A 13,703-nucleotide genomic window follows, 5' to 3' on the forward strand; every position below is an offset into this window, starting at 1 on the left:
TTGGCTTTTATTTCTTCCCTCACACTTTCCTCCCTCACCTTGCCTTCGATGTTTTCTCTCCCCACTCCCAGCTGCCTCCCTGGAAACTCTGTTCTTACCGGCACCATCCAGCACCCACCCCTGCTTGCACCTACCCTCCTCCCAACCCTTCCTGCATAGCTGGAGCCAGTTGCTCTGTATTATCATCAACCCTTTCCTTAACTTGCCATGCAAGTCTGTTAGGAAGCAAAAATAAGCATAATTATCAAAACGCTGTTGCCAAGCTCCTTAACTGTAATCCTTGCCTGAAGTGCAGCCTAAGCCAGAGTGCACTGACATCTTCATCCTGTAAAATCATCCAGATGCCTGGGGGTTTTGTCAGCAGAAGTCCTAAAGGTCCTGCAGCAAGCAGGAATAAATCTTAGTCTTCAGCTCGGCATCAGCTATAGGCACTCATCAAGTTGGCATTACAAGTTAAATGCTTAGCTTCCACGTCTGCCAGTGCTGGGGCCCCATAAATCCCATTTGGCTGCCCCAGCAGTGCGGAGTCACACCGTGCAGGGAGTCACTGTCCTCCCTTCTGTGCCCCGTGCAACAGCCAGAGCAGCAGCAAGTGTGACCATCCCCACCCCCGCACTGTCCTTGCCCCTGCCTCTCCCTCCCAGACCTGACCATCCTTGGGATCAAGGATTTCAACTTTGTCTCCACCACTGACAAACCCTGAGGGTACTCTGTCCCAGGTAGCCAAGGCGTTAGCCACTGCAGAGACTTCTCACAGCAGAGACTCTCCCTGGCACGAGCCTTCATCTAGCCACATGGGTCCTGGGGTATTTAGGAATAAAACCATTTCCTCAGGCTCTTTAAGCACAAATTATAAACCCAGCATCAGCATTAACCGCATCCTCAGCAACATGCGTGGCAGTCCATGGCTAGTCAGGAGCCATTTGTCTCATCCTCCACCATTCCTCATCCAAACTCTTCTTCTCCAGAATCCTCTGTAACCTGCAGGGTATGGTTAAGCAGAGGCTTAGCAGGACCCCCCTGCCCAGCACTCTTCCACTGCCGCATCGCTGTGCCCTCTGCTGTGCCTCTTGCCCTGGCAAAGCACTCAAGAAGAACAAGCCCAGCAGGGCAGGAGAGGAGTTTGGCTCACGTCACCCCTTCCTAGGGACCTGCCACAGGTGCATTTTGGCTGGGCTACTTCGTGTTACAGTCCCCAAAAGCAGATCAGATGCTGTCAGAGATGATGGCAGAAGCTGCTGGGAGCAGTCCCGGCGCAGTCCATCTTCACAAGGGACCACCCCGGGGCCAGCGTCAGACCTTCACATCCCATGAGGCGAGGTAGAGCGACAGCAGCTATCAGGTCACACATCTCTGAAAACACACAACCAGGTCTCAAGCCCTGACAGGTTGGCTAAAAGAGGTTTCAAACAACTGGCCTTCTCTTAAACCCCGAGGATCATTCCTGTTCAAATTCCCTTGCCTAGGGGATTTGCTGTGGTAAGACTGTTTTCCAAGACTAGCCAGGCTTGCAGCCCTTCCTTAACTCTCCAGGCAGGACAATGTGACATTTGGTTAGACCTTACTACTTCTAGCTTAAGTAATACCATGCTCCAACGTTGGAAACTATTTTAGGAGGTGGAGGAAAGGTGTTCAAGAACAGGAAGCATTACTCGTGATTGACAAGCAAGCAGTTGTGTTCAGAAGCCAAGGGGGAAGGTATGAGCCGGAGATTTAAAAGAGGAAAATAATGAGATTAAACACATCTATGCCTTTTCATTATGCATCCAGTTTTCTTAAAGATGTTTTTTCTCTGTGGGAATCTGGATATGAAACTCCGAGATGTTCTGCATATTGCCCTCTTACCTCACAGCTTTTATCTGAAATTTTGCAGCATCAAGTCTTGGCTTCACATTCTTGAACTGTCTATAAACAATAGTGGAAAATTTATGGTGGAGTGAGTGCAATAGAATTCTGAGAAAAAATACATAAGAAAATACTCTCTTACTCCCAAACAAAATACTCTATGGGCACTTGCATATTTTCAGTATAAAATTGATTTAGCTAATCTTCTGCATGAACACTATGTACTTAAAATCAATTGTATTTTTTCCATTTTAAAATGTTCAGATTCTGAAGACTGATTTTCCTGCCACCTGTACATTCCTGCCATTTGTAATGTAAAAGGATGCTGATGGCAATGAAAAATTTGTTTTCCATGTGCTGGGAAGGAGTGAAAAATCCTGTTTCAATTATGGTTAATGATGGTAGCTTCACCTACCTTTATCCCCTCCACTGAAAATGCCTGCCTCATTCAAGCCTTTTGTCCTTCTTTGACCTCCCCTTGCTTACCTAATGTTTTATTCATTAGTAAGATATGGCAGGAAATGTCATGTCATTAGTGTTGTTTTTGTCTGCTTTGAAGAACATCTACCACTTTGTGACAGTTTGTGTGGATTCTTCCATCAACAAATCAACAGATTTAGCCACTTCTTTAAAAAAGGGCTTTAACCCATTGGTACTACCTACAGCATGTAGCTTCTTCAAGGCAGATACTTAAACATGCTTAAGTTTTAGGTCCTAAAAATTTCTAACAAGGTGAAAGCATTTCTTCAGGTCTTGTAGTCCCATCAGTATCTCCCTGCCTCTCCTCCCTTCTCTTATTGTTAGACGCTTAGTTTCCCAGATGTGCTATACATGGTAAATCGGTGAGAGATATCTTGAAATTCCCAACTTTTTTGTAATGTACATCTGCTCTAGAGAACCGGCAAGCCTAAAAAGTTCAGCTGCAAATGTGTCAGCCTGAACCTAAGAAATGCAGATTGGAGGCAGTGACTCATTAGTTCACCATGGAGTAGCTTTGTGCAGTCAACTTCTTCCTACAATGAACAGCTCTGGGAGAAAAAGTTGGAGCGCTGGTTTGGTTTGGGGTTTGGGGTCGGTTTGTGAGTTTTTTTTCTTATGTGTAGACTCCCATTGCACATTAACCTCTGCTTTTGGATAAAATGAAGTAAACCTAGCTTTCTCCACAGTGGGGAAAATCTTCAGAAAATACATTTAACAAACTCGTTGGTCTACCATCCATATTTTCATGGAATTTGCCAAGATAGGCTCGAGCGTGCACAGATACCCCCACCTACTCTAAGAAGGGAAAAGGAAAATTTCTTTAGAGAGGCTGATCTCACAAGTGTGTGCCTGTGTGCGCATTTATTTAAGCAGGGAGAAACTGGATGAGGTGCAAGTGACCATCCTTAACATTAAAAACTTACCTGGTTTCTGATCTGTAGTGGAAGAGAGCACTGGAAATTTTCAAATCGTTCCACGCAGAATGGCCAACAGATAGTGCAGCTCTTGGCTGTGACAGGTGAGGCAGCCCACAGCAACCGGAGCAAATGAGAAATGATGTCGTTTTTACTCATGGCAAAAAGCTAGGCATGAAGAATTTGCAGCCTATAGTTGGAGGTTGTGGGAGTGAATGTTTTTGTCTGAGAATAAATAATAGCAGCAATAGTCTGTGGCTTACACTGGAATATAGCAATTGCCGTGCCAGATCAGATCTGTACCTCATCTTTAATCAAAACTGGGCAGAACGCTAAGCTGGCCACCCTGGATTGGAAAAGGACAAGGAAGAGGAGGGCATTTCATATATTTGGCACTCAAAGCTGAACTGTCTGTTTTTTGAGCTCTAAGGTGTCATTTTTTTAAACTAAACCATACTGTGAAGCATAGGCACTTTTAATGGCTAGAAAGTTGTGGTTCAGTGCATGATTAGGTGAAAGACCTTGGAAAGCTTGACCTTGAAAATATTTTAATGCAGGCAAAATCCAGACATCTTTACCTAAGTCTGTACTGTCTCTATTTGATAAATTTTCTGTCCTCCATGTAAAAGAAAACTGCCTATTTCTCACTTCACTGTTTTTTAGAGAGAAATACAATTACTTTTGTGGAAGCACAAAGCAAAAATAACCCATGGACAGTATTTTCAAAATTCTCTGATTTCAATAGCATCACAAATTAATTTCTTCCTAAAAGAAGTTCTGCTTTTTCCTTATTTAATTACAAACACCTCTACAATGTTCTCAAATACATCGACAAGAAAATGCCCTTTGTGCAGAAAGTTAAAAAGTGATTTATCACTGCATAATAAAACTAGCGTGCTTGAGATGTAAGCTCAGCCAGGCTGCTGGCTAATTTTTCTAAACTGCTGCAGCTTTTGAGTATGGCTTCAGATTAGAGTCCTGAAACAAAACGTAATTTAGCAGAATGGAGAGCAATTCTTTGACTGCACATCACCATTAACTAAATCTGTTTCAAAAGGTAGGTCTGAAAGTGGCACCCTTCGGAGATGCATTCACCAGGGTGCCACAAACCCCAGTCAGTCTGGAAAATATTGAGTGGAAGTTGAGTTTCCCAGGTTGCCCGGATCATGACTTATCTTCCTTTTACAGCAGTACTTGCCCATACAAATACCCATTTTCTGTTAAGCTGTACGAGTTGCAGAGGTGGTTCTTTCTGGGCTGTTCTTGCAAATTTGAGCAAACTGGTGAGAAATGGCTTTGGCTGAGGGGGAGCTTTCACTCCAGTCGCATCCTGCTCGCGTGCTCTTCCCTGCACCTCCCTGGCAGCAGCTTTCAACATTTGCTCCAACGCCGAGCCAGCGCTGCTGGAAAACAGATCAAACAGCGATGGAAATATCCCACGACCAGGCTGGCTGAAGCCGTTTGTCTTACAAAGAAAGTGATCCAAAGCAGTGAAAGAAAACAGAAATGCTGCCCAAGATCATTTACACTAGGTCTACAGGCTGGTTATTTGCCTTCCCTGGAGGAAACACCTAATCAGTACCTTCAGCAGGCCCCAGCTATATCCATCACCATTTCTATGCCCCACACAGGAACCTTTCCCCAGAAGCTCTTTGGGCAGCAGCACCTGCGTGGGGAAGAAAGGAGATAAATAATCAGAGCAGGTTTCTGTCAGCCCCCCCCCCCCGGTGTCCAGTACCCTACATTCTGATGGTAAAGACGAACGAACAAAAAAGTTGTCTGTCTCCCAACCACTTGCCAAGCTACTGATAACGTTTACAGCAAGGTTTCCTTTCTTTTTCCAAGAACTTAGTCTATATTAAGCCTCGTATCACCAATAGCTATACATTACAACAGACTCACCATTTCAGGAACATTTGAGCTATATGATCACTTTGGTAAAAGAGTATTATTTAGGACTAAAATGCTGCCTGCTTTAAAGATATGGCCTTTTGATCTGTAAAACATTGCTCTGTGAGACGGACAATATATTTAGTCTACCTTTTATAGCAGTCAAGAAACAGCACATAAATTTTAAAATCCCAAGCCCTGACCTCTGTCTGTTAATCCCTTCTTTTCCTCACTAGAAGTGCTCAGGCTATGTGATTAAATAACAAAACACTGAAGTCATCTCGGTAATGCAGCCTTCACAGAGATACTGGTTTACATCGTAAATTCAGGTGACCAAGAACCAGCATGTTACGTCAACAAGTCTATTTAGCACAGCTGAAACTGTTCTTTTCCTTTGATTCTGAGAAGACTGAGGCATTTAATTCTTTATCTAACTGAATCACATATTGTTTTCCCAATGACTTTAAAAAATGTTTTCATCCCTCAAAATGAAAGCCCAGATCTTGGCACAGGAGGGACTGACAGACATGTGGAATTCTGGTTGCGGCTTTCATGATACGTCAGACAAGGAGGTAGTTTTACCACATATTTCTTTACCTTTATTAATTAAAAAACATCCTTTCTCCTTGAAAATGAAGTTCAAGCTCTTTTTCAGTCTTAACCAAGAAACTGTCCTTTTCACTTTCCTGATCTGTCAAGATTTGACAGACAAGTCCTGAAAATTGTGACAAACTTCTGTGGTTTTTATTAGATGCCTAAAGATAATTAAATTCCCTCTAGCTCAGTTTTGCCTTTTTTTTTTTTTTAAATTGCTGAGTCACTCTTTCACCTTGTTGCAAGAAAGTAGACTTTAAAAGAAAAGAATCTTTTTTAAAATCAGACGAAGGGGCATTTATGCTAACTGCTTTCCTCTGCTTATGCAATTTACTGACAAATGATCCATACAGAGAAGTTGAAAAGCAGCTCTGGCCACTTGCTTATTGTGTCTTATCTCCTTAGACTTCAACCCATCAAAGAATGCTAGGGCTACTATAAATTGTCCTTTCAAGTAGTTCACAGCCTCACATGGGAACTTTTAGGTTCTTTACGATAATACATTTATCTTCATGAGAGCAAGTTCTCTCCATCATGGTTAATCAGTGCCTGGAACCCTAAATTTTTATAAACATGTATCCATTACTTTGATTTGTATTTCATAATTGATTTGTGCTGAAGCAAAAGAGAGGGAAATGCATGCTGACATAATTTTGTTCTATTGCTACTTAAGTTATGTAATTCCTTAAGCTTATTACTCAAATTGCTACCCGTTGTTTCCTTTAAGTAACAGTAATGTTTGCAGATGGTTAGGGCTTGTGTACCTTACCATTACTACTTCCAGACTCGAGGGAAGCACTTGTATGGTATAGGTGGGGATACAATGGCAGTACTCAAAAGTTTACTTTCTAGAAGAAACAACAAAAAAAGTTGTGGAGGAAGGTACGATCCCACCCCTGCAATCTGGCACTTTTGGGAGTTTAGAAGTGATTCCTCTTTGCAGCTGTTCCTTCCCTTGTACTTTTATGAACCAACTAACTTTGTGTAGTTCTCATGGTAGAAATGGATCTTTAGGGAAAATGTACAATAAAAAAATCAGTGTCTCGGCAGAAAAGTTAGTGTTTGATCACATTCAAAAAAAAGAAAAAAAAATCCCTTTCTGTAAGATGAGGACAGATGTGGAAGCCAGGCTACCTTCCTGGGGCAGCAGGGGTAGATGCAAAGCAGCCGCATGGTCTGAAGCAAGACAGGTCAGGCAATCTCATCTTTCTGCTTCTCCTGTCCATCCCTGCTTTAAATCCTCATCTGCAATTAGTGATGACATGTTCTAATCCTCTTCGTACAAGCTATCAGAGGATTGTAACTTCATGTGGGAAATATCAGGGGAAGAAAAATTCAGAACAAAAATCCTGCTTTCTTACAAAAGCATTCAATAACAAAGAAGAACTAAAAGTACAAAGCAGACAGACAGCCCGGGAACGTTTGTTTAGAACTAAATAACTTCAGAAACACAACAGGGCTTTCAGTTTCTTGCTGCTCCTTTTTGGGATTGAGATCTTGTTTGAGGGTGCAAATTATGCCTGCAAAATTAATTTCATACTGAAGTAGTTTTACTTGTGAGTAGATATTCTCTCCTTTAGGTAATAAAAGAAATAATTATAATAATCACATTTATTTCTAGAGTCAAACCACAGCTTAAAAATTGTCAACAAAGATTACTCACAAAAAAGACCATCCTATATATTTAACCCTTCACTTACCATTCGTGTCCATTTTTGCTGCCACCTTCACCATTAGATGGCAAAGGTTTCTTTTAATTTCATGGCAATGAACATCTGAATGGAATCACTTATTTATACACAGGTGATACTATATAATGTTGCATCGCATCCTCAGCTTCAAGCTCAGAAATATTTATTGTAATCAGAGAAATTACCTTTATTATTATTATTTACTATTAGTAGTAGTAGTATTATGCCTATATAGAGTAAACACACTTTGAGCATATCTCTCTTTCTTTCATTTGCTGCAGGGGGTACTTGACATTTGCACATAGGCTCTTCCTTCCTATTTTATGCATTTGCCCTCTGGTCATTGTCACCCCTGCAGTCAGAATAACAAATTCCTCTCTATTGCACTGTCAGTGTGCTGTCATTGTGGAGTTTTTCTTCTCCTGAAAGTCTGTTTTGCAAGTTATTTTTGAAAAGCTATACTACATACGTGTTCAGGATTTATAGGGCTCTACTGATCCATCATTTTCTGGCACATCCGATGCAGCCACCGTAAATTTAAAGGAAGAGAATTCTCACCCAGCTATGGACATCAAGCCATTCTGGGAAGTATTATCTGCTTCTAACCCCTTGCCCCTTTTATACAGGAAACAAACTCAGCTCCAGATCACAGGTAAGATTTCTGTTTGCCTTTGCAGCAAAGGCTGTCATTTTCTTTATGCCACCTCCAGTTCCTGCTGGCTGTTGAGATGACAAAATTTTGTGTGTGCTTCTGAACCTTGGTCTTCTGCACAACAGCAAATCGTGCTGCCCATTGAGCTTTTCAAACAGCTGTCAGATTCATCGAAAGCTGGTTTTTCCCATAATTATCTTAGCACAAGATACCATTTAAAAAGTCTTATTTAGCATCCTCCACACAGTAAGAAAGTCCCAATTTTAGGGACTTTATTATTGCAGATGATTTTTATTTTATGATTTATATTATATGTAATTATATTATCGCAGATACTATTTTTAACCACAAAAAAAAGCTTGCCTTCATATTCCACACATTTCACAAGATTTTTTTCCATTGTTTTTGACAAGACCAGAGCCCTCATAATATCAGTATCTTTACTAGGAAAGGAGGGCTGGAACTGATATTTTTGGTTACTGGCAGGCTTCAACCTGACATAGTAAATATTGAGACTTGAAGCAGGAGAACTCTGAGGCTTGAGAAGTGATGGAAGCAATACACGTGCTTCAAGATGAAAGCACGTCCAGAATTACTTCTGCTGGACTACCTTCCTAAAGGTAGTTGCTGCCACACATAAACTAAAATTATTGGGATTTTGAGCAGATGTGAGATTATTTTATACTGGGAAAAAAGAGGTTTGTTCACGTTTAGAAATATTAAGTCCTCTTATGTACAAGACAACACTGTTCATCTGTTAAAAGCTTGGCTTCTGTTTATTAAACAAACCAGTGAGTTCACAGGGGTTTGGGCAACTTCCTACTCCTTCCCTTTACCTGGGGATGTTCTGCCATAACAAACATTACCCTGCTTGTGATTTACTTTTCAATGGTTCAAAAAGTCCTTATTTCTGCAGTTCTGTCATGTCTTCCTCTTCATTCTCAATTTATAGGAATCACTATTCTAAAACCAGCCTTAGTTAAAGATATAACATTACATATTTTTTTCAGATGTTCTTAGAAAGCTAAAAGAAAGCATAAATCCATATGAACTTTACCTGCTGGCTATGCAGGAGTCTCCTTGGAGATGCCTGTTCAGTTCCTGTGCTGAACCTCTAAGTCCAGGGTACTTACATTTTAATTAAGCTGAAAACGATGGAAGTAAACCAGCTACATCCGTACTGATGTATCATCAACAAAGACTCCCGCACCCATTCTCCCTTCCCATCCAGACAAGGTCTTCACAAGAGCTTGTAGGCAGCTTGCAAATCTGCCTGCACAGGAATGCCTGGCAGCACTCCAGGCTAGATAACAAGGTGCAAACAAAGATCTAAGCACCTAGGTGGCCTCCAGATCCCCTTCAGAGGACACTCTCTCCCCATTCAGGCAAGAGTGAAGTCATTGGGTGGTGTGCCAACAGCAAAATTCTTGACTGCACAAGCACACACATTTCAGAAATGCTCCTTTTTGCATTAGAGGACCAAGAGAGAAGAGGGGAGTGCAACTACGAAGGCCCTGAGTGCAAAGAGCCAGGTGCTTGCAAACACAGCTGGGATAAGGATGAAAACGTGAAGATGCAGAAGCTGGAAGGAAAGGAGAATGGGAAAAGGACAGACTGTAGGGGGAAGGTCTGTACAAAAAGGACCTTGATTTTGTGGGGAGACTGAGCCTTCTTATCTGTCTAGAAAAGCCAAACAAAATCTCTGAGGTGTGTAAGTGCTACCTAGACATTCTGACACCTAGAATTTCTTACCTTGGAATGAAGGACAGCATACAAGAGCTCAACAGGGACTAAAGCCAGCTTCCCCTCCCTCCACCCCTTAAGGTGGAAATCCTTTTGAGTATTTCAAGATCACCCTAAAATTATCCCGGCTGTCACACACTCTTGCATTCCCGTACAAAACGTAGCTTTGACACGTCTGATGGTGCATGTTGAGAGATGAGGATGCAGACAATGGTTACGCTCGCAGCTCCCAAGCAAGACCCAACAAGAGGGCTGCTCTGCCTCTGCCTTGATCAGTTGTTGCTGATCATCCTTTGGTTGCTTAATGAGATACAGAAAAGTACATCATTACTCACATCTTGAGTGCCACATATTGCCGTAGTGGGTCGTGCTGGCCACTCTACCTTCTGTCCTTCCTGGCCTTGGCTTAAGATAGAGAAATCTGCATTGCAAAGGAGGGCAGGGAAAGAGGGAGTATGGACACTCATTTTACTATTTAAACTCTATCATTACTGCCAATAAGCTACATTTTGAAGGTTAATGCTCTGTACTGAGAAAGAGACTAATTTTTGCAGAAGTGTCTTACACCTACCAGTGGCATGGGTACAAAAGTACTAAGAGCTTTTACTTTTCCACGTTTTTCCAACTTGTACAGGACTGATGTTATAACTCATGATTTGCTGGGTGCCTCCTTGGCAGGGAGGCCATTGCCCTTCTTTCATCAATAAGGAAACCTGGACTTCCCAAAGTTGCACTGACAACCTCAAGGAACCCCACCACTGCTTACCTTAGCCCAGGCCATCGGCCGTGATGTCAAGGAGATGGCACAACAAATAAGTCTGTAACCATCCCCGAAACCTGCTCCAGAGGACTTTGTGCTGTAGGAACTCATTTGGTACCTAGTCGCAGTCAAATGTTAGTAGAATTATATTCTGAATAAATTACTGTGTTATTTGACAATGTGTGAAAAATCATTAGCTTTTATCCCTTTTTCCAGGAAATCAATAATCGTTCCTTCTTTCTTTTGTCACTTTGTCTTCTTTGTGCTCATTTTTCTTACTGACTGCTCTTCTGCTTTGAAACAAGAACTGCTTTTGATATCTGATTTTCTACACTGTAAGCACATTAGCCATTTAAAGATTTTATATTTAAAATTAAATCAGCCTATTCTTGGTAGAATGCTCTATTTCTGCTTTTCACAGTGCAGACTTTTCACAACGCATACCCTTTTGCAGTATATTTCTTCTTTAGGCAGCTGCTTACTGTGAGACACTGCTAGCTTGGGGAAATAACCTTAATATTTTGATAAAGCAAGAAACAATGCCTTGCAGTTCAGACAGCACATACTCTGGCATGTTTATGTCCTTAGCTGAGTAACATGATTCCTAATGCTGCAAAACACCACGTGCCCTGGACTCCCACTGCGCTCAGTGTGAGTTGACTATTAGCACCTCGCGGGTGCGCTCGGATTCTAACAGCACGAGAGATGCTAGAACTACTGGCTGCACCAAAGAGCACCGGCTTCCTCCTCCTTTTCCTTTTATTGACCATTTATCTTCAGAGAAGTCCAGGTCAGGTTTTTTTTGATTTCTTGAGTACCTCAAGTGGAGCCAGTTTCTGGAGCATCAAATCCTGCAAGGTCTTTGCTGGCCATTAGCCATTACAAAGAGTTTCAGGCATCACCAGCTACGCTCTTACGTGAACCCTGTGGAGTTTTCCTGACACTGGCCTCTAAGCTTTTAAAGAACCATTCCCGGTTAGTTGAAAAGATCCTGCAAATTACAGTTTAGGCCTCCTGATTTTTTTTTTCCTTCCCCTGAAGTAGAGATATTCCATTGTCACTTACAGAGTCTGTATTGACGGTTTTTCTTTCTCGCAGGTTTTTGGCAGTATCCAGTGCTACTAAGGGTGATTTAATTCCTACTTCCAGTCCGGTCCCCAGGCTTCCTGGCACAGACACAGCTTTTCCAAGGCTATTCCAGACACAGGAGATGGTGAGTTGCTTTCTATCCTCATACAGAGAGACTACACACATGCATTTGTGAGGGATGGACATAATTTAAAGATGATCAAATGAATTTAGTCTGGTCTTCCATAGGAGTTCTGCAAAGCACACTGAATAGAGAGTTTTCCTGAGCTCTGCAAGACTGACCTTTCCTTATAGTGCAGGAGGAGAGAAAAATCTGCACTGTGAGGAGCCCGAAGTGATAGAGCAGACAAATGTAGCCAGGGGAGGGTTGACCTGCAGGGTTATTGAGGGCTTAACCGGGCAATCCAAGTACACACGGTGCGATGGAAAGCTGCAGTCCAGCTGGAGAAAAGATGTCACAGAGGACAATCACTCTGAGAAAAGGAGATCAGCGGCTGATGGACGGGATGGCTGAATAAATGAAGAATGTCCAGCGCAGTCTGAGCTCAGGCACTGCAAGAGAAGCTTAGTCTGCAGTCCTAGGTCTGTCCTTCTCTGTGGCCTTGGACACTTAAACACTCAACATCCACTTCAACTGAGGGGAAAAAAACAATGTTGGCAATATAACGCTTCATTTCACAGATATATTTTAAAGACTTAACCTTTGTAAGACATTTTGAAGATGAAAAGCACAGCAGCACTCATTACTTTGCTTAACCAGATTTCTCAGTGCCAAGCTGAACCTAAAATCTTTTGATGTTAGCTCATCACAAAAATATTTTGTGAGAAAATTTTTCTCACATTTCTGTTGGCCTGTGGCCATTTCATGCCACTGTGTGCTTGTTTTTATTTGTGGTTTTGCCATGTGCAGTTTTGCAAAAAGTTACTTTTCCCATAGCACATAATTGTAGATTTTTAACACCAAAGATGAAACCCCCAAATCCTTCTTTCCAATAGTGATTCAAATACCACAGCTTAATTGTAACATTTCATAAAGCACTTACAACTGGTTTGAATACAAAAATATTTAAAAACAGAAGGGTAAAACTTCCCTCAACAGTATCAAGAGACAAGATAGTAATTTAACATTGAGATGTCTGGATAATAAAGTAACAAGAAACAAAATCTTCAGCAGTCAATTGCCTGAGAAATGTACATGAAGAATGATTGCTCCTAAGTGGACCTGAAAATTGCACGTACTGAGAGGGAGCAGAGCGATGTGCCACCAGGTGACATTCAGATACTCTTCCTGGGGTATTCAATCTCATTACTTTTGTGCTAGAGGAAGAAACAGACCCTCAAGGCTGATCTTTACACATGTCCAGCACTTCTTACCCTCATCTATATCTACACAAGTTCTAGAAACACAATCCTGCCATCTCAGGATTGGGTCCAAACTCTGGGTGACTGAAAGATCCGACAGTGTACTTTAAAACCCTTACAGAGAGAGAGGCAAAGACAAGGTTGCTGTGCTTATAGTAACAGAACAATTAAAAAGTGTCACTGGGCAACTGTAAAATTGACAAAAAAAAAATTAATCACAAAAATAAAGTCACCTAATTGATTCATGGTGATCTTAGTGAAACATACAGATTTTAGTGAAATATAGGTTGGAATACAAACCCATTTCAGCCTTTACAAGCCCTCCCTGTTGCCTTGAAGAACGCATAAGGAAAGACCAAGTTCCCAAACTTGTACGTTGGAATTTACCTTGGCCAGGAATTCCTCCACCTACCAAATGAGAGGATGAATGACCCAATTTCTGGAAATAGAAACTAAACGGGAGCTCTTCTGATCTGCAACCTCACCCCATTGCTGCCTAATTTAGCTTTTTAAAAGGAAGTTACAGAATGCATCGTAAATCAGAAATTCATTGTGTAACTGCAACAAGACTCAAGCAGCAAGGCAGAACAACTGTCAAGTCTTCAGGAAAACAGCAAGGTAGATGATGCCCTCTGCCTCCAACAGAGTATTAGCCTGTATATTGGGTGCTAGGCTGCACGAAA

The 13,703-nt window shown here is 41.7% G+C and overlaps 1 protein-coding gene across 3 annotated transcripts in view; it reads left to right on the forward strand.

Annotated features, from left to right (window-relative positions):
* Nucleotides 1–13,703, forward strand: part of HTR1F (5-hydroxytryptamine receptor 1F) — a 118,346-nt gene that overhangs the window by 39,174 nt on the left and 65,469 nt on the right. For all 3 annotated transcript variants that reach the window (XR_005102849.1, XM_037378500.1, XM_037378501.1), the window contains exon 2: nt 11,668–11,782. The gene's annotated coding sequence lies outside the window, so the exon portion shown is untranslated. The remainder of the gene's footprint in view (nt 1–11,667; nt 11,783–13,703) is intronic.

Source organism: Falco rusticolus, chromosome 2 (assembly GCF_015220075.1).
Source record: "Falco rusticolus isolate bFalRus1 chromosome 2, bFalRus1.pri, whole genome shotgun sequence".
Classification (NCBI taxonomy): Eukaryota; Metazoa; Chordata; class Aves; order Falconiformes; family Falconidae; genus Falco; species Falco rusticolus.